The 24539-nt window shown below is 41.2% G+C and overlaps 1 protein-coding gene across 1 annotated transcript in view; it reads right to left on the reverse strand.

The window, feature by feature from the left end:
* The window catches only part of LNX1 (ligand of numb-protein X 1), a 122775-nt gene extending 100953 nt beyond the window's left edge, over positions 1 to 21822 (reverse strand). Inside the window, exon 1 of the mRNA XM_048304619.1 lies at positions 21744 to 21822. The gene's annotated coding sequence lies outside the window, so the exon portion shown is untranslated. The remainder of the gene's footprint in view (positions 1 to 21743) is intronic.
* Positions 21823 to 24539: the final 2717 nt, after the last annotated feature.

Here is a 24539-nt window from a genome sequence, read left to right on the forward strand (position 1 = left end):
GCCCAAGTAACACACCACAGTCCCAAAAAGCAGATGTTTTTCATGTGAATCCAGGTTAGGTTCAGGTTCAGGCTGGGGCTATATTCCACAGAATATAGGTGATGTATATGTCCTCAGCTCAGGATTTCCCTCTGGGCTTCTCCATTTGCAAAGCAATGTGGCATGACCCCACTGCTTGCACATGCTGGTTACCACTTGTAGTTTGTGTTTCCTCCTTCAAAACCACCCTGAGAGAGGCGGAAGTAGGGTAGGAGTGAAAATTAGTCTGATGAGGACTGAATGCACCCTTGCACATCTGCTAATTTCTGGAACAGGCTGCTGAGAAGTGCCAAGCACCTACAGGCTCGTCAAGGGCATGTGGAGCAGGCAAGGGGCAATGTGCTCTGACTGCCTCAGGAGGCAGGTGGAGATGGGAAAACTTTAGCCCTCCCCAGCTTGGTTCAGAGGAAAACCTACCTTTGGCCCTTCCACAGACTCAGCTAATCTCAAATATAATGGAGGCACAGATCTCCTTCTCTCAGGGTCAAGGAGCAAAGGAGAGGGCAGGGTCCAAGCAAGTAAGGAAACAAAAATCAACTGAAACAAAGAAGGGCATTTAGATGAGGAGAAGAAGAAGGAGTTGTGTAAAAGCAATGACTTTTCTAATGGAACAAAAAGCATATTAGCTGAAAGCCAAGTGTTGGATCCAGGGAGAAGATTTGAATCATCCCCTTGGAACTGTTCCACCCTTAATAAAACATTAACTATTCATTGAGAGAGAACACACGTGTGTGCATGAATCAGTAGCCTGGCAGGTCTTCTTTTGAGAGGTTAGACTTCCTGAGCATCAGTCCCTCTTCTAGTAAATGTTAATTGTTTATCCAAAGTGGAACAACTTCAAAAGGAGAGGCTGAAGTCCTCCTGACTTGGGCAAGGTAGTGACAGGAGAAGTGGACCAATTCCTTAATTGCTCCACTGTTCTGTAAAGGTGACACTCAAAAACCTCTTCGTTTGTTTCCCAACAAACAAATATTTTGGGGTTTGGTCATAAAAAACCCTGGAAACCAGAATCCCTCTCAGTACTGTCTGACTTGGATTTACCCTTGCATTTTTTTCAGCTGCAGAGCAGCCCCAGCATTCACTCAGGGGAAAGAGCCCTTTCCAGCCCCAACTCTCACTGTCATCCCCAGCCTTGTAACTGCAACCACAGACCTGCCAGAAGATTAGTGCTCTCATCCAAAAATAAGCTGACTAGATAGTACAAGAGGCAGCGCAATTTCCACAAGCACTGCTGAAAGCAGCCGCTCTGACAGTAGTCAGGAATGGCTCCTCTGTAACAGCCAGCCACCTGCCTTGGGCTTTGCCACAGGCACAAAGTCAATAGCAGTAGTAAGTCTGTTTTAATTAAACAGTATTTGAAAACATAAATCAGCTAGTCTCACTTACCAATATTCGCTGGTCACAATCAGCTCTTAGCCAGTATGTTTTCAAAACTTATTTATGCTTGACATTGACTATTTCCCAGAGGATCAATTCCTGCTAGCAGGCAGAATGCTTGAAAGCAGTGTTTTCCAGCCATTTTGAAATCAAAGATAATCTACCACTGTGGGGGAAGAGAAGCCACTATCCTTGTATCTATTTTTGTTATAAGTTGCACTCTTTCTCTCGGGGATTGCCAGTGAGAAAAGTTATGTTCCCATTGCTATGACCACAAGGTAGGGTGTTTTGTACCCATCATGTCTCCTTTCATCTTCCAATGTGTTATGAATCAGCCATGGACTGCAAATCACAGGCTACACAGGACTGCTGTATGGCAAATATTGCCAGCCTGTCATTGTTTACTTTTTCTTCTCTCTGGGAAAAGCAGACATTTTCCTCAGTCTGCAATGGGACTGCATTGCTCATCCTGATTTACACCTCATGATGCCACATACATGTGTGGAAAGAGGGATCTGCCCCAAGTCATGAACATACTGAAGTGGCAGAAGCCCCAGTGCTGAGGCATTTTCAAGCCAGGGGGAATGCAGCAGAGCAGAAGGACAAGAAGGAAGCAAGAGTGACAGCCCAGGAGCAAAGGACCTAGACCTGAGAGGCACAGACCACTGCCAGAGCTCCCACAAGATACTTGGCTTCCGGTGCATAGGATGGTCTCAGAACCCTGTTTTTTCCTACAGAGATCCCTTGTTGCCTCCTGGTACTGGGATGAGAAGGAAACTAGTTCTCTTAGCACATCAAGAAAATTCCTCTACACTAGGACATTACTAGTTGCTTTGTAACTCAAACTTATATATAGAACTTGAAGGGGAAAATTGCGCTGAAACAGTTGGGGTAAGAGTATGAGGATCACAGGTTCTAAGGAACAGGCACGGGAAATTTGACGATGCTAATTGTTTGCAGATCAAGATGAAAAGCACCAGATGGATTGTTTTCCTGACACAGTGGAGCTCTTCCCTTCTCACTGTGCAGTGCCCATGTTGTCTGGGTGCTTTGCATTCCTTTCCAATTCAGAAAACCCAGCTTGGTGAGCTATCCGAGTGATGGTTGAGCTAGATCAAATACAGGGCATGCTTTGCTAAGTTAATTAAGAATTTAGTAGAAAAAAGATTACACCAAGCCCTAGGAATTGCCTGGCCCATCTCTGCTAGACAGAAAGCAGCAGGAACTTCCACATGAATAATCTTCTTGTTAGAAGGCCTGCCATTAGTCCTGAGTAAATCAAATCTAGGCAGCAGAAGCACAGATGATATACCAGAGTATCTTGAGGCTTCATATCTTCCTAGAAAAAAATTTCATTCCTTTAGTTACTTCTTCTTAGGGGAATGATAGATGGGCTTAAAATGCAGAGGGAGTTAATGAAGTCTTGCTAAACATGAACAGGTACAAAACAACTCCAATGTGGAGCAGAATCCCAGAACCACAGAATACCTGAGGTTGAAAGGGGCCTCTGGAACCCTCCTGCTCAAGCAGAGCCACCTTGAGCTAGCAATCCATGACCACATACAGATGACTTTTGAGTATCTCCAAGGATGGAGACTCCACATCTCTGGGCAACCTGTGCCAGTGCTTGGTCAAGAAAAACATTAAAAACCTTGTTTCTTGAGATTCAAGGAACATTCTGCTGAGGTTTATTTGGAACCTAAAAATGGTAGCACTAAGAACAACCTACCACTGTGAATTTCCTTGAATATCCCTAGATTTCTGAGCTAATCTTGAATACTTGCAAGAGCTGCCTAGAAAGCACCAGTCTGGCCACAACACCAAGTACAGGCTGGGCCTGCATGGTACAGTAGATACTTGAATGCATCTACTATAAACACGTACAACCTGCCACCAAATCATATGAATGAGAACAGAAATTATACCCATACTCCAAATATGCATCATTATACCCATGTTTCATTACCATGTATACAGAAAAAAACATTTTACCTAGAATCATGTGTGTATGGGACATACACTGACATGTGTTTCCCCCCACCCTTCTCAAACACACTGGAAACCAAGGTGCTTAGTTTCTCCAAAGCAAGAAACCTCTCTTAGAGAAAATGGAGTTAGCAGTCTGGCTTTCAGGCACTTGTATAAAATTACACACAAGTTACACTAAAAATCTCTAATTGTTAAGAAAAAGAGTTGTGTTTATAATTAAGCAAGAAATCACACTGGTGTAAAAAAAGAAAGAGATCAAATCAAATCTAAAGCATCACAGCAAAGTGAGTATAATGTATTCATGACACCCCAGGAAATCTGTTATTACAGTGCAGGAAAATAAAAAAATTCCAGGTTCCTTGCAAGCCAACTGCTAAAATCATTAAAGCTTCCGGGAATAACAGTATATTCCCTCATGCCTTAGCTAGACCTGTCAACAACAGGAGCCCTGAGGAATCTGCCATGTTTGCTGGTTACTGCTCTCCTCCCTGTGGTCCTTCTATCACGTCATGATGTTCATCTCAAGGGCAGAGTGCAGCTGTCTAACTTCCTCTGGAGCCTACCAGGACCATTCCTGAAATGACCTCACAGCTGCAGAGGGGTAAACCAGCCTCTGTGCTGTGTGAGATGTCTACCTTGGACATCTGGGGGGCTCTTCATGGGACATGGTCATCCCACCCTGCCTCCTCCTTCTCCTCTTGGGACACATCCACTTCTTCTCTTCCTTAACATAACCTCTTCCCTCTTCCGAAGCATCCCCTGTATTTATTTATTGACACTGCACATACAGCCTGCACACCCTGCATCTCCTCTATCTCCTATGAGCCTATTGAATGGCTCATCCATAGCCATCCAATCACCTCACCTAGAGAGGAGCAGCTCTGCTCAGAGGGAATAGAGCAGCACAAGCAAACTACTGGGCACAGCTGGCTCATGTTCAACTGCTGTCAACCAGCACCCCCAGGTCCTTTTCAGCTGGGCAGTTTTCCAGCCACTCTGCCCAGGTCCTTCTCAACTGAGCAGTTTTCCAGCCACTCTGACCCCAGGCTGTAGCACTGCCTGGGGTTGTTTTGACCGAAGGGCAGCACCCAGCACTTCACCTTATTGAACCTCCTACAATTTTTCTCATTGATCCAGCCTATCCAGTTCCCTCTGCAGAGCCTTCTTGCCCTCCAGCAGATCAGCACTCCTGCTCAACTTCTTGTCTTCAGCTTCTTGTCATCTGTGAACTGACTGAGGGGGCACTTGATCCCCTCTTCTCTCAACTGGTCTCGTAAACAGGCCCTCTAGAAGTCCAAGGCGACAGATCTGCTGAGTCCCTCCTTACTTCTCCGTCATTTTGTGACCACTGTGCCCAAGAGGCCTCCAAACACCACTGCTCCTTATCTGTTCACAAACACCAGGTCCAGTGGTGGACCTGGCTCATTCATGAGTGGTGTCAGGTAGTTGTCTGCCACACACTCCAAAAACCTCCTAGGCTGTGTCCTCTGCTGTATTGTGTTTCCAGCAGATATCTGGTAAGAAGAAGTCTCCCCCAAGGGCCAGCAATTGTGAGACTTCTCCCAGCTTATAAAATATTTCATCTGCCTCTTTGTCCTGGTTGGGCAGTTGGTAACAGTCTCCCACCAGGATACCTGCCTTGCTGGCCTTTCCCCAAATTCCTACTCTATCATCACCATCATTAAGCTCTAGACAATCAAAACTCTCTCTAACATATAGGGCTACCCCACCAGGTCTCCTTCTTTGCCTGTTCCTTCTGAAGTGTTTATAGCCATCCATTGCAGCCTTTCACTTGGGGGAGTCTTCCCTTCATGTCTCTGTGATGGTAACTGGGTCCGTTTTCCTGCTCCTCCTGTTTGTTTCCATTGCTGTGTGCACTGGTGTAGATCCACCTCAGTTGGGCTTTTGATCCCACCACCTTTTTGGAGGGAAGGACCCCTAATTCCGACACGACCTACATTATAGTTGTTAGTAAACAATCAAGCACAGAGACAGTACACTGCTTTTGGGCTGATGATAATCCCTGTAATTATTTCATTTTCTCTAATCAGATCTCCAAGGGGGGGAAAAATTGTAACAACCTTTTCCATAGGCCTCATGATTATTTAACTGATACTAAGCAGATGAGGACACAGTGGTGATGCATTACTCTCCTGAAGCACAAACCATGGGTGAAGCTACAAAAGAATGGTGATTCCAACCTTGCAAACACTATTTGGGATAGCTTGGATCCCTGGTTAAATTTAAGCTTAAAAGCAAGTCTTACTTCTACAATGAGGTAAGCCATGTGAAGACAAGGGAATCTTTATTCTTGAGCATATCTGAAACAACAACTGGTGAACCAGGCTAAGACACTCAGAGGCAAAATGTTCTCATCGGCATAACTTTTTGCTTTTGAAAGCAGATTTTCTTCCACATAATTTGGTTCTAGAGAATAAAAAAGGATATCCTGTCGGGGTCTCCCCCCCTGCCATGTGGTCCTGGGAGAGGGGCCCTGGGGAGGCACGGGGTTTCCCTGCCCCTGGTCAGTCTCGTTCCCCTTTGGTTGTTTTGTGTTTCCCTGTGCGGGCAAGGACCCTCGGGTCCCGTGATTGCCTCAGTTCCTCGGCAGAGCCCCAGCCATGCGGCTGGAGAAATAAACATCTCTCTGAAATGTAGGTTTTTCGGGAGGGGTTCGGTCAGGACGGAGACGGATGGTGACGGAGAGATCTCTATAGGCAGGTCTTGGGACACAGGCGGTTTATTGTAAAGGGCGTGGGTATAGGGGCACTGCTCAGAGCTGCCAGACTCAGCTCTGAGCAGGCCCAAGAGAGCAAGAGAGTGAACGGGTGAGAGAGAGAGAGAGAGAGAGAGTAAGAGCAAGAGTGGAAGTAAGAACAGGAGTGGAAGTGAGAGCAAGAGAATAGAATGGAAGAAGGAGTAAGGAAAGGAATCTCTGAAGTCCTGGTTACAATACAATAAATCATCTTCTGTACTGAATATTCTAATTGTCACTAACCAATCTAATACAAGAATACAAATCCTATAGCATTTACATACAGCCTATAAGAGTTCTTATATTACCATAGAGTGTTACATCTTAACTTCTAAAAACTACTCTTTGGACCCCTTCTGCTGAGCTAGTAGGGTCTGCTCTGACCCTTGGACCTGTTTGCAAGCAGAGGGTATTGTTCCATCAAGAGGGGATTACCTTCAGTCGGCCATACCATTGTTTTCCAGTTGTTCAGTAACTAAGACTTGGTATTTCAAAAGTGGCTTTCATTTCGATGTCGCCTGTAGTTTTCATATTCCCAAAATCTTTTGTCAGGCAATCATATTTATAAGGCTTTCCTGTTTCATCTTCCCCAACACTGAAACATCTATCAAGAATCTGTCCATATATATTTCTTTTCCACGGGCCTCATTATCTGATACACGTGTTGCAGTATCCGCATTGTAACAGTATCCTGCATCCAACTTTGCCTGTCCATAGCGGAACAATGGAAAGGTCTTAGAAATGAGTATTCTTGTCCAATAGTTTGAAGTCTAGCAGCAATGTCTGAGGAAATTTGCCATGTAGTCCATTTCAGAGGGTTTGGCTTTGCTTAAATAATTTTGGCTTGTAAGTACAAAGAATAAGAACCAAATTTTGGGTTACAGTTCTGTAACTTTACAAATCAAGTAGTGACATAAATGTAGAGTGAAAAAAAGACTAGAAATAATGTGCCATTTGAGAATTTATTTATCTTTAGTTTTTCTGTTAGGATAGCATCATATTGTCATGAAAACTCTTCACGGTCTAGGCGCTTAGATTATATATATAATTAAACCTGTAGTATGTCTGTATTGACCATAAACAACCACAACATGCAAGCGAAGTGCAAACACATGGTAAGACAAATAGAAAAGGAAAGAAAGTCTCTTGCTACAGCTAAGAAACTCGTTACATGGAAAGTACTTTACCGGTCCACAAACAAAGCCTTTTAGAAATGTATGTGCTTGTCACGATCCGCTAATGCAAGCGGGGGTCGTGATGGTTCGTTTATCGATCTCAGAGTGTAAAAGGACACAAGGGATTTCAGTTTTAATCAGAACAGTGCACCTTTATTAAGTGCCCACAACACAGTAATGCGATAGAGGAAAGAAAGAGAGAGAGAGACAAAGAAAACAAAGTAAAAGGGGAGAGAGGAAGAAAGGGGGGGGAAATAGCTACCAATGGATGAGATGAAGTCCGCGTGGTCTTCTGCCAATAGATTAGTCTTCTTTCCGTGGGGAGATCTTGATCTCAGTTATTTCAGAAAGTCCCTTTATAGTCCTTTTCAGAAGCGAGGGGCAACTGGCCAAGAGGTGGGGGAAATCTACAGCCATTGTTATGGAGCCCGTTGCTTTGGGAAAACAGGTACAGGACAGGTGTACAGGACAGGTCGTACGGGACAGGTCATTCCTTTCCACTTCAGCGCAGCCCTTCCTGCTTTGGCAACAAGAACGACGCAGTCCATTGTGACCTGCGCTAATTTTCCTTAGGAATGTGTACCAGTTCGCAGTGGGCACACCTGCAGGCAACACTTGGCAGACATCCCACCTCAGCCAGGCCAGGACTCCTTATGTTCAGTCTCTGTCCTTGGCGATGATCGTGAGGCAGATGAGGGATCTTCGGACCGTCTCTTACAGTGCTACATACAGAATTGTTTCAAACCAGAAAGTACAGGCACACACCTCCCTTCAAAGGCAGATATGAAATGCTTTACTTGTTACTTCCAGGCAGGTTTTAGACATTGGCAGGCAAAGCACCATTGGGTTGTTTGAATATCTAAAAGAAGAGCACATTGCTGTCACCTGAGCGGCTCAGTTCAGCTCTGCTCAACCAGGCAACCCAGGAGAGAGCAGTTTCTTCCTTCTCATATTCAGAAATCTCCACTCAAAATTTCTGCAACACACAAAGAACTAAGATCCAACCTACAAAAACAGGAGCAAAAAGAAACTGTTTCCATGAAGCTTTAGCAGGATCTACAGTCACAGCTGGCAAAGACTTTTGCTAATGGGAAACAGCAGAGGCAACTGATTTAACAAGTAAATTAAGTATTTTCTACACCTTGTATATGCAAGTCTCTTACCCTCGGGCATACTGTCAATGAATGCAACTGCAGTTCTCTCATGACAGCCCTGCATTCAATACCACTTTTGTCAGGGGAAAAATGTCAGGGTTTTCAGGCAAACCGTAATAGCAGGTCATTGCTTGCAGGCCCTGAGTCTAATTATTGGCAAAACAGGATTTGAAGATTTAGCTTTAGTTTGCTTGTTCTCTGGCCATTAGCAAGTATTTAAATAGAATTAATTGGCTACTTGCAAGGTCATTTCAATAATTTTTGAAGCAAAGCCTGGTGAGTTCTCGCTCATGCAGGGTAAGTGGCACACAGAGCTCAGCCTGCCAGCAGTGAAGTGTGCAACACACAGCCTCAGTGACAGAGCTAACTATTTCAGTCCTCACATTAGTGACCCTTTTGTCTATGCAGAACTACACATAAGTAGACCCTGTGTATAGTTATCCTAATCCCTCCATATTTAGGGCTCAAACCATTGAGAGAAATAGTAACAGAATGAGCAAGGTAGAGGAAGGCTGGACAGAAAGGAATTTAATTTTGCTGATAGCTACAAACTGCTCTTTTCCCTCCTCCACCCAAAACCATGCATTTGCCTTTGAAGAGAAGCATGGTTCAGCAACACAGCCATGTCCTAAGAGACTCCTTTTTAAAAACACTCAAATATTCCCATTCTAAAGACAGCATTTCTCTCAGGTGCACACTTCTTTTTCAGGAGAGAATTTAAACTCTATGCTCCTTTTATGGTTAACAGCTGCATTAAACAATTCAATTAGCATCATACATTATACAATTAGAAAGCTATTGTGCTTGAGCCAGTCCTAAATTAAGATCCAATATGTAGCTTGATTGCAGAGTTTGCATAATTAACACAACACATATTTAAATCCTATCTTTGTTCATGAAATTGCAACAACCTGCAAATCAATAGCCATCTGCTGTAGATCATTAACTTCTCAAAACCATTTATTAAACTGTTGGCAGAAAATTCACCAAAAAGTGACAGGGAAAAAAGATCAGAAAAAAACCCCAAGAATAGGCATGGAAGTCCTATAAATGTTCACACAGTTCTATTAATACTACATCAAAATGGAAGGTGTGACATATTCAAGCATTTGTGAACCGTGTATTGTATATATGGCCTAGGAGATAAGTTGCAGCTTGTAACAGCTGACTCAAAATGGATAATCAGAGTTATGACATATGGACAATTAAAACTAAGAAAACAAAGCCATGCCTTATCATGGACTTACACTTTTTTTTTCAGATCTAGCAAAGGCATAAGAGTTTTGATTATGTAACTTTTTCATGTTACAACTGGACTGATACATTAAAAGCAGTGTACTATGGAAAATTACTCTAACCGTACCTGTAGTAGGCTCTAAAATAGCCATTACCATGCAGAAAACAGATGTTGGTATCACTGGGAAAATGTCAACAGGCTGCTCTGGAGACACTATATGAAATATTAGAAATGATTTGAAGAAGAAAATTTTTTCTCACTGCATTCATCTGTGGATATATTCAGAGATTTTTTTTTTCCCTGGAGGCAATAGTAGAACTGCAAGAGGTCAAGACAGTGCAGGAGATGCTGAAGGGCTATTAAATCATGAAAGACACAGGGCAAATAAACAGGGTGTGATTATTCCCTTTTCCTTAACACAGAGGAAATAGGCAGCAATCAATCAGGTTATCAAGCAACAAGCTTAAAACCAACACAAGGAAATACATTTCCAACTTCTGCAAAAGGTCCAAAGAACATCTTGATCAAAAACTAAACTGATCAGAGCTACAGAGCATTATTCTACTATATATTTTAACCATAATATCTTATATTCAAATTATGACTTAGGATTTCCAAACCTATAAATGTTTCTGAAGGTGCCTTCAGGCACTCTGCATAATTTCTTTTATCTCTTCCACTGGTTTTTGTTACTGCCCATTTCTGAATATAGGGTACCTGGCTATATGGACCATTATGGAGAGCTCTTGTGCAGTAATTAGCCCTGGTGTAGCCACAGCTATAAACTATGTTCTTAGCAGTAGAACTTACCCAGGTTTGGAGAAGGAAAAGAAGCGAAGTTAATGTAAGGACCCTGAAGCTGCATCTTCAGCAAAGTCCTTCTCATAACAGTGCTGGTGAAAGTCTTTCGTAAGCTATTTCATAAGCTTTGTCTATGTTTCTGTGATCATGGAGAATATGAGAAAGCTGCAAATTAATATGTGCTGGCACCAGGACATTCAGAGACCTACAAGTCTGTCCTTGGCTTAATACAGCGTTCACCCAAAATAAGAACAGAGACAGCATTATGTATTTCTGATTGGTCATAAGCAACATTTCCGATGTGGAACTCAACATTCCCAAACTATTTGATCAGACTTTAAAAAGGGATTAGGCTGAAATAAAAATCCACTGAGTCCATTTGTTCTGCAGAAAAAGGCAGTAAATTATCTGAATTAGTGTTGCCATTGTGAGTTCTTTGCTGAAGTCCCTTAAACAAGTAAGCAATTTAGCTAGTTCCCAAAACCAGGGGTGACGTCACACAGGAATCAGAAGTGACCAAAACCTGTGCTGTCATAGCCTCCTGTCACAACAGTCTGCTTTTGTCTGCAAGCTCCCTGTGCAACTCCATGTTTGCACATGCATATGTGAGAGAAATGACTGAGCTCGAGCTTGCATGTGTGCCTTGTTCTCCAGGCAATTGACATCAAAACAGGAGACTTTACTGGTGAACTCTCCAGGATTATTCAAAAGGAAAACTAAAGAGCCTCTCTCAAGACTTTTTATTAAGTCCTTCATTTAAAATATCTTTTTTGGTTATCAACTTAAAGATCTTTTAAGATTATATTGCTTCATCTGAAAGAGCTTGGTAATCAAAGGAAGAAAACACAGTTTTTTCACTTAACTCCTTCTGTCAACTGCAAACAGATTCCACTTTTGGTTGGTTTTTAAAAACAAACAGCAACAAAATGCAAAAAACAAAATAGCAATTTAAAGATACCTCAGAAACAAGGTAAGCAGTCCTTGAGTGCTAAACACTGCCATATACGACATGGTGTGGTGGTTTACAGAGATTTACATGGCATCTGCTAATCTCAGGATTGCAATATCAAGCAAAAGTTGTCTGAGTGCTGCCTGGTACAGTAAGGCAGCAGCCAGAGGCCATGTTCTCAGGCATTCCCTTCACTACTGCCCTGACCTCATTCTTTTGGCTTTCTCAATTCTACAAGTTTTTGCATTTGGTGGGCTACCAGAAAGCAGATACCATTGAAAATTCTTGTGAAACCAAGTGTACCAGAGGTACTTTGGCATGCTGGAGAGCAGGACCTGGGCTCTGAGGGAGAAAGGAAGCTTGAGCTGCTTTCAGATAAATTAGAGTTCAAGAAGGAAAAAATATATGACTTTTTTTCAGGGAGGCCTTTCTTTTTCAGATGTTTCATTTCTAGAAGAAAAGATCTTCCCACCTTCCTCTTTACACTGGAGGAAGGAAAAAATGACAGTAAAATTTCCATATAGACAATGAGAAAAACGCAGTAGTGCTGCTTTATTTAGCGTGAGTGGAGGACATAGCCTACACTCCAAGCACAACAGAAGACACCACCATGTGCACCAGAGAGAAGTGGTAAATACAGTAATGGTGAGCTGGAATTGGATATAAGCCAGTGCCTCCTACAGGTATCACTCAAACATCCCCTTCCCCAGTGCAAACTCCTGGCCTGGCCTAGCCCTTACTCAGGACTTTTTCCCTGAGGTCCATGGATTTCATCTGCCTACTACATTGCACTGAGTGCAAGAGCAGCAAGGATACTTTGCTGTTTGTACCATGCCAGTGCAGTTCATTTCCTGACCTCTTGTTTAATATAACTCTTCCCATCAACCTTAAACAGGACTGGTTCTGCCTTCAGTGCATAGTTGTGGAAAGCAAAACTTCCATGTCTTGTGAATTACCACATTTATATGGGGAGCAGGAGATCTTGGCTGGTGGCTAGAATTACCAGCCTGTGTTGAGTTCCTTTTGAGTATGAATTACTTGCAATGAGCACCAGAAAAACGCCATAGCAAGCAGCAGAATGACTATGTCATTGAGACTGACAGGTACTGTTTATTCCTAAGCTGGTTTTCTTTTTCTGACTCCAGGCTGGATTTTTGTCCTGGTGTTTTTCCCATCCAGCAGGATGTACTGTTCCTCCTGACAGTGGTTAAGCCCATGCATAGAAAAACAGTTGCATCAAGCTAAAGAGAGGCAGCACTTCTCCAGCACTTGCTTACAGAGACTTTGCTTGTCTATTTGGTCCAAATTACCACTTTAAATGGTGCACATTTTTCTTCTTTGCTAGAAAGGACAGAATGAAGTGGAAACTCAGTCTGACTACTCTACCACAAAGCAACTGACAGGAGTTTCCTCCCTTCTTGGTTTAGCTCATGGAATAACCTCTACAATGACTACCTCATCCCTTTCACAGATCCTCACAGTCGGCTAGCCAGACATCTCAAATAATGATTTTTCATGTTTTCTACTTTTCTTTTTTTCAGGTTAATTATCTGTCCACTCCACTTCAGAATGCCATGCCTACACACCCTCCAACTGCTCAGCTGGGACCTGAGAGCCTCAGTGGAGTGCAGCTCTACAGCACTCTGCTGGGACTCTCCATGCTACTGCAACTCAGCTTTTAAAGTTTTTAAAGTTTTAAAACAAAGATAGCAGAGGACCAAAAAAAGTGCACCAGAAGCCAGTAAAATTATCAGGCCCTCAAAGAAAGTGTCCTATAAAGAGGAGCACCCATTTACTGTGTGGGTAACTACATGGGAAAGTTAGAGGGAGATTTCTGAAGAAAGGAGGAGCCTGATGGTACAACTAAATGCCAGGCTGGGTATTTAGAAGTTTGTGGTTTCAGTCCTACACTTTTGACATCTTCATGTATCTTAAAATGTGGCTGTTCGATAGCTCAAGGAACACCAAAGCGGGAGCCAAAATCAAGTTCCAGCTCTAACAAGATGACAAATGTCACTGCCATAAGTCTGAAAGGCAGGTTCTTCTGTTATTTTAGGTAATAATTCATGGCTGGTTGATAGAAACATATAAATAAATAAATCAGTAGGCTTTCCTAGCAGAGGTTGTTCGGAGTGGGCTGCCCTGGCTTTGGGACCGTGTGAGCAGTGATACTGCTGCTGCACCAGGGTCTGGGTATCAGCACTGCTGCAGTTGTCACTGACTCAATCCTCATCATGCCTGGCTGGTGGCAACAGTTCTGCCAGGGTGCCCAGGAGCCAGGCAGGGCCAGTGCCTGTGGACTTGCCACAGAAACCTGCCTGTGGGTTCCTGGGAGGTTGCACAGAGGACAGGGCTATATTTTATTACACACACTGGCTTTAAGCTAAGATTCAATTACCTGTGCATTCTCTAAGCAGGTGTTTAAGTTAGCTTACAGCTATCCCAGCCATGTGAGCAAATGCCGGGCAGACAGCCACCAGCATCCTCCTGTCCTGCCACTTGCAGACTGCTGCAGCTGGAGATGCAATTTTGCAATTTGCCTTGCACGTGATTTCTTCCAGGAGTTAAGCAAGGCTGAATAAATACAGTTTTTTCTTTTATATTTCAAGGATTATTTACACTACCAAAAGAAAATAAATCTTATAAGGAGGAATCTTATTGCAAAGGGTGAAATCTTTAACTTGTTCAGAGCAGTAAATGCCATGGAACTAAGCCAATGTAGGCCAGCTGAGTTTCTTTCCCTTCATGTTTAATGATGGAGGTAAAGACCTCATACAGAGCTTTATGATGCAAAAATGCTTTATAATGCAAAACAGACCAACTTTATACAAATGTTCCCAATATTGAACTTCTTTTCATAGCAGACTTTTAGGAGAGAGCAGCACAATATTGTGACTTGTGGAACTTTTACTTGAATTAGGCCAAGAAAAAAAAATCAGAAAACAACCATCAATGTCCAGGGCAATTTTCAAAACCTCTTTCGTAGTTTTCTCTTGCCTCCTTTTTACAAATGTGAGAACAGTTAACCACTCAGGAAGAACACTTTGTAAATTTGGAAACCTAAAAAATTCCCCTGTTAGACTTAGCCCACATTAAAACAAAGAGTTTAGATTTTTTTTTTATCTAGCAAAGAGTAAACATAATATTTTGTGTGACAAAATACAAAACAGACTTTCTCCCACACATTTCAGTCAGCTGAGATTTTAAATAGCTCTTAAAAAGTGTCATGTAACAACCAGACTAGCAGTACTGCAGTGAAAAAGGGAAATCTTTCTGACTTTTTACATAGCACACCAAGAAAAGAAACCCAGCCCACCAGAGACCAGATCTTACATCCCCTCCGTGGGATGAAAGGACTTTGTTACAGCTACGAGAAATCTGCACAGTAGTGATCTTGTCAGATGGAGTAAGGCTGATCAGAAATGTCTTCTCCCTTCCAGCCAGCAAGACTCCTCATCCAGCCAGGGAGACTTTCCACGGCTCACAGGGTGAGCCCTGCTGCCTGCTGCCCTGATGGGAAAGAATGTCTATGAAACTTGGAGGCAGCCTTATCAGAAAATTGTGACTCAGCTCCATTTCTCCGCTTTCCTAGGAGATGGATAATCCCTTCCCTCCTTCTCCATCTCCCTGTGGTACCCATCTCCAGACCTCTGACACCAGGCCCTTCTGGTCAGAATTTTTTGGGCATGTTTCAAACCCCTTCTACTTCTTGACAGAGTGACACACTCACCATCGTAATACCTTCAGGGGATAAAGCAAGCCTGGGTTCAAAGATCCCAGCTTTGACCATAAACAGCTGGTCTTTCTGCAGTACATGCAGTAAGAACACAGATACTGTGCAGTCTCCAAGTATTTTTAAAGGTGCCAAGAAAAGAAGAAGAGACCAGCTTCTCCCTCCTAGAAAAAGGCATCTGGTAGCTCAGACAGCAGGGGTCTTAGACTTCTGTCCAAATATGTTTGTGGATAAAGAGGCAACAAGCTGCCTGCCATGCTACACACACTGTCTGTAGTGTTGTCTGCACCTGAAAAGCTCTTTAGACTCTTCAGAAATAAAAACCTCTGCAAGGTTTGAGAAATACAAGGCTTCCCAAAACCAACATTTTTCCTAGTGTAGTGTTTGCCTAGTATAGGGTTGATAAGGGCAGGGTTTTTTGTGAATATTATTTAACTTGATCACGTTAGAATGTGTTGGGCTGATAAAGGCAATAAAAGAGCAGAGGAACAAAAAGAAGTTTTAAAGTTACCAAAACAAACAAAAAAATTTTTAAAAGCATCTCCGTCTTTGAACTGCACAATTTTTTTTCTGCCTAAACACAGCACAGGATAATTTTTTGTTCATGTCTGCACATCTTCTTAACAACCATGCAATATTCTTTCATATTCTTCTTAAAGAAGAATATTGCATGTGGATGAAAAGATCTTTTTTGACCAGTTAAATTCATGAGTAACATAATCACAAAAGCTAGCAATTTCATGCTGTCTTGTATGCACACACATACTAGTTTGCTCTTACCTGTACATCAGTTGTATGTTGGGAAGCTCAAAAAACCAGACCCATGGTCTGGATGTAAATCAAACAACTTTACTGCATACAAACCCAAGCACTCTGTCCCTATTAAAATTCAACAGGAGTGATATATCAAAAGCTTTGCAGATTGCTGTGAAAATTTAGCTTCAGGGAAGCTGACCTCTTTTATAGCCACAAGGAAGATTTTTCACTAAAAGCTGACTTGAATGTTATTATTACAACTGAAAATATCTCTGTATTCCCATGAGATGACTGCATTGCATGTTATCCTGGAGACAAAGATTGCAGGACAGACTTGACAAATCCAGACAACTTTAAAAGTAAGCGGATGATGATTTTTCTGCTGGGAGAAATCCAGCAAGTTCTAGACTTGTTTACTAGCCCCAGACCAGAACAGCTCATCAAACTGCAGTACTTAAAACCAGAGCTGAAGCTCTAATATTTAAAAGTGTATTTTGGAAACAGTCCGTGTACACTGAAAACCTTGGACTGGATTCAAAAGTAGCATTTGAAACTGCCATCTCCTAATTAAAACAATATACTCCTAGATGCTCACTTCAATTGATACCTTAAGCACATCTTGTTGATTGAATTTGTTAGTGAATGGAGATAGAAAAATTTCCTCACAATTAATTTTCACTTATTTGTATGTCTAAACAATTTTGCAGTCTCTTGTTTCCTCGTGATTAAACTGACTTACAAATGCTGAAGATTGGGGTACAATATAGTCAATGTCTTCCAGATTTTTGGCTGCATGATTCTATAAATTCTGTGCTGATACTGAATGGAAATTTCAGTGTTTGAATGACTTTAATTTGGTCAAAGCTTTAATAAAAGCTTGTGAAGAGAAAAAGAAATATCTACATCTTATTTAAAGGTGTTGAAAATTTTTATAATGAATTTCCTTTAAAAAACAACTTCCAATTTTCCTATAGAAAATGCAGAGTTTCAGAACTTTTAAAGGAAATTCATGAAGGACTATCTAAGGGCTTTTGTTGAACCTAAACTTGTTGAGAATATTCTCCTGGTAAAGAGAATATAATTCAAAATAAAATTAAATGCAAAGTTCATAAAGTCTACAAGCAATGGTTCTAAAGACACTGATGGCCATCTGGCACCAAGTATGTGGGACCTCAGGCAAGCCACCACTTCTTTTCACTGTTGCAGACTAACCGAAGGCCAGTGTATTACGGAAAGTGAGCGTATTTACTCCAAAAGAATGTTACATTGTCCTCAGTGCTGTTATAAGCAGTTCATCAGTGATGTAATTTTTATCTCTCATGTATGATACAGTGTCTTTCGCTCACCTCTTTTCTATTTCAGGGTGTTTATGGGCTCTGCTGAAAAGAAGTACCATGGTATTTTACTTCAGTAGAAGCAAATAAAAAAAATTATCAGTTAAAACTAATTTGACTAAGGACCTCTTGCTCTGCTGAGAAGACCACTGTGGCTGAACAGAGTGATCTGGATAACTCCATACATTATTCCAGAGGCTGTGTCCAGAGCCAAGCATGGCCATGTTGTCAGAAACAGCCTCTGCAGAACTGGGTAGGGACCACATTAGAAATCATCAGCTGCAGGGTCTAGTTGGGGATGACAGATAAGCAACATTCACCTTCCAAAGTTACAGCAAGAAAAGACGGAAGGTTTTGATGAAAGGAGAAAGTAAGGGTGTGAGTAAGACACTGTTAAAATCAGTAACAGTTTTCTACATACAGTCTGGTACTCATAATTCAGGTTTTGAAAAGTCTGGAGAGGGTAAAAGGGAAAGACAAGAAGACTTGAGAGCAGAAGAAAATGTAATTTAGTGAAAAGCTTAATAAGTGAAAACCAATTAATTTTGTTTTAAAAAAGGAAAATGTTCTATGAACTGCAAAATTCCTGCTGCATGAACTCATATCAATTTTTGGTGTAAAGGGGTTTGATGTAAACAAAACTTGAGGAAAACTCTCCCTAGTTTGGTGTCTCATGACTCCACTAACGTGTGCTGCAGGCGGCCTGTAAATACATTTCCACTGACTGGCTGGCTGCGTGCTGCCAAATAGTGTGTGACAGCTGAGGTCTCCCTTCTCTGAGTCTCTCTCCTCTACTCAGGCCAATTTTTCATCAAGTCAGCAAGAAGTCTCTTCTTTGAGACCTCTACACTCTTCCAAACTTGTGTAAAATCAGCAAAGTATTCCAAATGTGTTAGATAAGAGAAGGTGGTGGACAAAAGAAGATCACAAATCTTGTCATGGCAGGACCAGACACAAAACAAGGCTGACTTGATGACCATGTGGACATGTGTGTACCTTCACTAAGAAAAGGTACTAGGGGTGCTCTTTAATCTGAAAACACACCACCTTTTTAACCTGAAAAGCTTTGCCAAATTTAAGGCATAAAGGTTGACTTAAGAAGTGAAGGCTATAATTTGCCATGTGAACAAGTCACTGAAGAGGTGATTCTACATCTGTTAAGTGTTCAACACTAGATGCTGATATGAAAAAGCATATTTTACCCAAAGTGGATGAAGTATGATGGTATAGTAAAGGCAGGGCAGACAGTGGACCCTAAGGTCTCAAGCTCCATGAACCAGTTTACATTAGTTATTGATGCTGCCATGCAATATGTTGGTGTTAGCAAGAACTCTGTGAGTAGTCCCAAAAGCTGGGTTGAATGGGCCTGCTGTGAACATGGGTCCTCAATCAGCAGAGACTGCAAACTCTTCAAAACAATTTTCCTTGCAGCAGCAGCCCAAACACCACCCTACATGGGCTCTTTGTCTGAAAAACCCTATAATCCATTAATTCACACACGTAAGCACAGCTCACAGTATGCCACTGGAAGTGATTGCTATTCCTATCCATAAATGCTGCCTTGCACTTTTTGTTCAGGAGTGCTACAGCACTTCACAACCGCTCAGCACAGTGGTGAGGCAGGTTAGGGCTGCAAGGACCAGGCACAGCAAAGCTCTGCGTGTGGCAGCCTGTGCCAGTCACGGTGCAGGATCACCCTGTGTCCTCAAACAAGTGCTACCTTAGCAGGAACACTGCGAGACTGAACACTTAGTCCAGTTGGAGCGATCTGGCTATTTCACACAACACTTGCCCCTTTTTAAGCACTCTGAGATTGCAAAGTGTTCAAGACCTGATTCTGTGTTGTTGTTAGACAAGGTGCCTGATTCCCATTGCCCACACTGCCTGGGAACACTTCTGCAATTCCAACTCAGACAGACAAGCTCCAACTTCCAAAACTCCAACTTCTCCACCACATGTTTTCTCAAGGATCCTGGAAATGCCTGACCTTACTTGGCTTGGGAGCATTTGCTGCAGCAGACACAAACAGAGCTGTCTGTAAGTGGAACACTTCCTCTGGGATTGCGTCCTCCCTCCACGCTGAGTCTCACGGGCCAGGCTCAGTCATTGCTTGCTTGGGCAGGCTGACAGCCAGGAGTGTCCCACCATAACCATTTACAGAGCAAAGCTGGTGGAACCTCAAGCTCTGTAGTGAGAATTGCAGCAAAATGCATCTGGCAGAAGGAGGTAACTTGCAAAAATACTAGGGTGAGAAGAGTTGAGTGTTGGCAACCTTAACAAGCTGGATTCCCAAAATGAACTTGAAGGATTTGGCAGAACTCAAATTACATTTTTAAACAGTTACTGTAAGTGTAAATGTTATTTTATCCACCCCCTTGAACTGGATCATCCTGGCCAGCCACCAGGCAACCACACCCACACTGTTACTTTTACAGCTGCAGAGATGGGGTCAAGATTGTCTATATTCTGTGTAACTCTAAACCTATTATTAAAGTAATTCATTTGAAAATAAATCGTCCTTGTTATGAAGCTCCAAGTAAAAGGAATAAAATAAGAGCTTGTGAGCTTGAGCTCATTTGCTGAGTGCAAATCCTCCTTCCTTCCCCGAACACATTTAAATTGTTAACAAGAATCTGGTCACCAAGGCAGCTCCTTATTTCATTCACATCTGGGGAAGTTGACACAGGAAAATAAACAACAACAAAAATATCCGCAAAACCCCTACAAGATTTATCAGGTAATGGCTCTTCACAGGAAACCAGAAAAGGTATTGCAGCACTCAAAGGTCTAACACTGAGAAAGAACATGACAGAGAATATGATTTTTAATTAATTTCAGCATGACTTTTATCAGATCATGAGAATGTAAGCCTGGTCCCAGCTGAATCAGTATAAAGCCTCACTAACTTCGATGGAGGCAGGATCTCACCTGCTGTGGAAGTTTTGAAAACTATCACATGATTCCTGAGAGGAAACAAGCAGCCTTGTTTTCTGCAGCCCTTTACATGATCCAGCTCTAAATACTTAGGGGTCCAGTTCTGCATTTGTTCAGCACCTCACACCAGCCTGCTCAAAAGCTGTCTTCTTCTGGTGGTGTTTCTTGGGTTTTTTTAACTGTCCCCTTTTGTTGTCTTACTGGGCCACGTTTGAAAGTTTTTTCTTTATTTATAGGAATGCCACCAAATCTTTTGAATAATAGGCCATAGGTACAACATATTTTCTTTTAGTCTTAAGGTAAAAATTTTAGGTTTGTTTACTTCTGCGAGTCTGCACCTGATTATTCTTCCAGTACTTTCTTCCATGATTCTGTAAGATACTGGATATGCATGAGAACCACAAAAAAATTTATTGTTAATCAAACCTGGCCTTCAAGATTCATTACATCTTTAAACAAAACAAATAAAGGAATAAGTTGTTATTAAGCATAATGTTATTTTGTGCCTGCTAAAATATCCACAAATATACATACAGATTAGTCAGCTTTCATGTGATGAATTAAAGCCACAGGATGAGCTTTAAAGTGATACCACATCCATAAAAATATTATGCTGAAACTGAAACAGCCAGAGCCAAACTTTTGTCTTACATTATGGTATAGAGAATTCTGAAAGAAATTTCCACAGGATATATTCCATGATCTTAAATAACCATTCCTTATGTAGTGTACCTTCCCTGACCCTGTATTTTAGCGCCTCTGATGATCTAGCCACCCACTTTCTGCTGTGGCAATAGACCAGATCTTGACCAGTATCTAAGCTGAAATTATTTTTATATTTTATTTTTATTTCCATAAATATTATATATTTATATTTAGACACTTTTGTAATAATTACTTGAAAAAATTGAACTAAGTTTGCTTACATTCTTTACTGTCTACAAAAGCATAAGGTTCATTACAGATATTTCTAAAGATGCTGTGCTTCTCAATATGTAGTCATATGGCTTATAAACTTGAATTGACTTTTTCTACAGGAAGATTATATTTTCAGTATTTATTTCCATTCCTTTCAACTAACACTTTAACACAAAGAAAGAAATATTTTTATATATTAATATTGGCAATATCTGGAAGCCGTTATGTTTTCTGAATCCCAGACTAAAATCAAAGAGGATCTAGTACAAGAAGCAAATGTATTTTTGAATGCTACACATTAAGCCCCACCACTTTTGTCCTGCCTGTGGTCTACGTGACTTAGACCTCAGGTCCTTCACGGACAGAGCCCAGATCTTGCAAAGTGCCTTTCCGAAAGGAACGCTGTGAGTTTCTGCTCAGAAACTTTTTAGCAGCTTACAGGAGAGAAACAATAAGCCATCTGTCATGCAAAGTCTGTGCTGTTACAATCAAAGGGAGAACTGAATGAAAAAAATACATACACACAGAGCAGATTGTCAGTAACTTACAGTTTTCCTCCACCTTCCCTTCTCTTTCCCTCTGTGGAACCTACCTCAGACATGTACGGAGCACAACTGTTGTAACAACCTGTCAGGAGACCATTCCCACCGTTACTCTTGCAGCACTGTCCACCCTTCATCTGGAAATTACCTCATCCTTCATCAACACATGTCCAGTTGTTAGAGGCTTGGAAACCCAGCAGTGATGCTCCCTGGTTTTGCCAGGGAAAAGCCTCATTTTATGAGTGTCAGGATAAAATTACCTGTTAGTACCTGCAGAGTTGGTGCTCACTGCTCCTCCCCCATTTTTAGGTCTTCAAATACGTAAAAGTCAAAGTGGCAGACTATTTTTACACTTCAGAGAGCAACATGCCAGGCAAAAGACACACATGAGATTTTGTGGGGGGAAAAGTATCAATGGTCTCTTATTCACGCATCTTCCAAAAAACAGCACCACCAAAACAAAGGCACAACTGTTCCCACAGGATAAAGGGAGCATTGATAGTGTTCCTAAAAACAAGCTAGTGCACTCTTGACATTCCTGTCTTGTTGAGTCTTCACTAAACTGTTACAACTGCTTGATTTCAATTTGTCATGATCACCAACAATTAAAATTGCCAGAAGAGCAAAGGAAATGCATGCTTGGGCAGTCTCCATGCACAAGCAAAGGTACTAATGAGGTATTAGAAGAACAGGAGGGCATATATAAAGTGGAAATTCCAAGAAAATTATCTATTGCATCTGACTAATACTTATTCAATAATATTACTTTTTTGATCTTAACAAAAGTCAATAGTACTGTGTCCAGCTTTTTAACTACTGATGCACACGCAAAGGCAGCAGTGTCACAAGAAGTCACATGGGAGCAAGTACCAGACAGGACAAACCTCGCCCAGGCAAGATTAGAAAAAAAGTGAGAAAATATTTTAACAATATTTGCAATTATATACCTTCCTGTAATTTTTACAGGGCTATAAATATGAGGCCAAGGACGGATGCATGTGACTGACCATCTGCGTGATTACAGTTCTGCTAAAAAAAATTATAGTTACTTTTCAAAGTTTTCAGTAAACCAAAAGAAATATTTCAGTTAGGAAGATGAAATGTTTGTGTGCAAATTTGCAAAGCATTTTGAAACAAAGTAATTTTTAGTTATAAAATATTTTATTATATTTTTAAGGTGATACAGAGGCTTCTAAAACTATGGCCTGTCTTCCCCCAATAGAAATAATTTGCTGTGATAAATCCTTTATTTTCAAAGCATATTAAATTTCTGACTAGGTTTATTAAGGAATTCTGAACTAAAACATTTCACTCAACCCTTACTCTCTCAATCTTGTTTAGACTGAGATTTGATAATCTAAGGGAAGAGCACTGGGGCAGTCTTGTTGTGTTATCAGCCAACACTGTACAGAAAAATGCACACTGTTTTCCAAAAAATAACTGTAACAAGCACTCAGGGAAAGCACTATCACTATATGAAATATGAAGGGTGAAAAAAGAGAGATAGTTTATTCTTAAGCTACAAGAATGCTGAAAACTGAGACGTATAGGGATGTTTTCCAAGTACTCAGAGCAAGAACATTGCCAAGTTTATCCCATGGAGCTGAAACACCCCAGCATGATAAATATGACAGTAATTTTGTTGTCTTTATTGAGAGGACTGCCTGTGAGCTTATAGAAAAATTTGTATAGAGCAAGGTCTATGAAGCTGTTCCCCCTGCCTGCTGTTCTTAAAGCGAAATGAATTGTTTTTTCTTTATGCTAACCTAAAAGAAATATCTTACCAATTTTAACTTTTAGGGCCCTGAACAATTTTCCACGCAGTTACGCTGAAGCTGCTCTGCATTAAAAATGTGAACAAAAGGGAAGTATGTGTCCCTCTGAACAGATACCAGGCCCAAAGAAGGGTCTAAAGAACAACACAGCAACAAACCATTTTGAAAAAAAAATCGTTTCTAAAATATGAAATTTGAGTCAATGTTTAAAAACACAGCATCAAGCTTGGACAAAGGTGAAAATTTGCAATTGATTTCAGATGCTGAAAGCTGATAATAGTATTCCACGTTGACACAGGTCATGGTCACAAGACAAACAGTGGCGACTCCTGAAGAGATGCTGAAGATTAAACATCAATGTTTACTATTAGTAAATAATGTTTAGTGATTTGCCCCTTTTATTAATAAACTCCAGAACATGCCTCCAAATGGATCTTTTTATTTCACCTTCTACTACCTGTAATAGTTTGTACTTAGAACATTTCTTTTTAATTAATTAGAAAAAAAATGGACAGATGTTTCTTATTTTCTTCTATATGCATGACAGCCCAGAAATGTATTGTGGAATCTGGCACTGACTCATTCTTGAAGTAGATTTACCACATGTCCCAGTCACAAAACAGCAACACATAGTATAATGTTTCTGGAAAGGATCTTGCTGCAATAAAGTGGATCACAGAAAGTTTGCAATCTATGAATTCTAACCTGAATATGAAACACCAAAAATTCCCCTGATTAAGTATTTGAAATTGGAACCAATTCACAAGCCAGACGAAGAGGAGTGGGTGGAAGTTAGTTGTGCTTTACAGGAAAATGCATTCCTGTTCAAAAATCACTGCAAACTGCTGACCACAAGTTTTTACAATCGTGCAGAACATCTTTTGCAATCTGTGAAATATATCCAGTGAACATACTATTTGGAGAAAATGTTAAAAAACTCATAAATTGGAAGGACTAGACCCAATTTGATATGCCTTACTGCACAGGTGAGAAGGCTTCCCTGAATTAATGCCAGGTTGAACTAAACACATCCATTTTAGTTAAAAATCAACTCATGGTTTCAAAAACTCC

The sequence above is a fragment of the Corvus hawaiiensis genome, chromosome 5 (genome assembly GCF_020740725.1).
Source record: "Corvus hawaiiensis isolate bCorHaw1 chromosome 5, bCorHaw1.pri.cur, whole genome shotgun sequence".
NCBI lineage: Eukaryota > Metazoa > Chordata > Aves > Passeriformes > Corvidae > Corvus > Corvus hawaiiensis.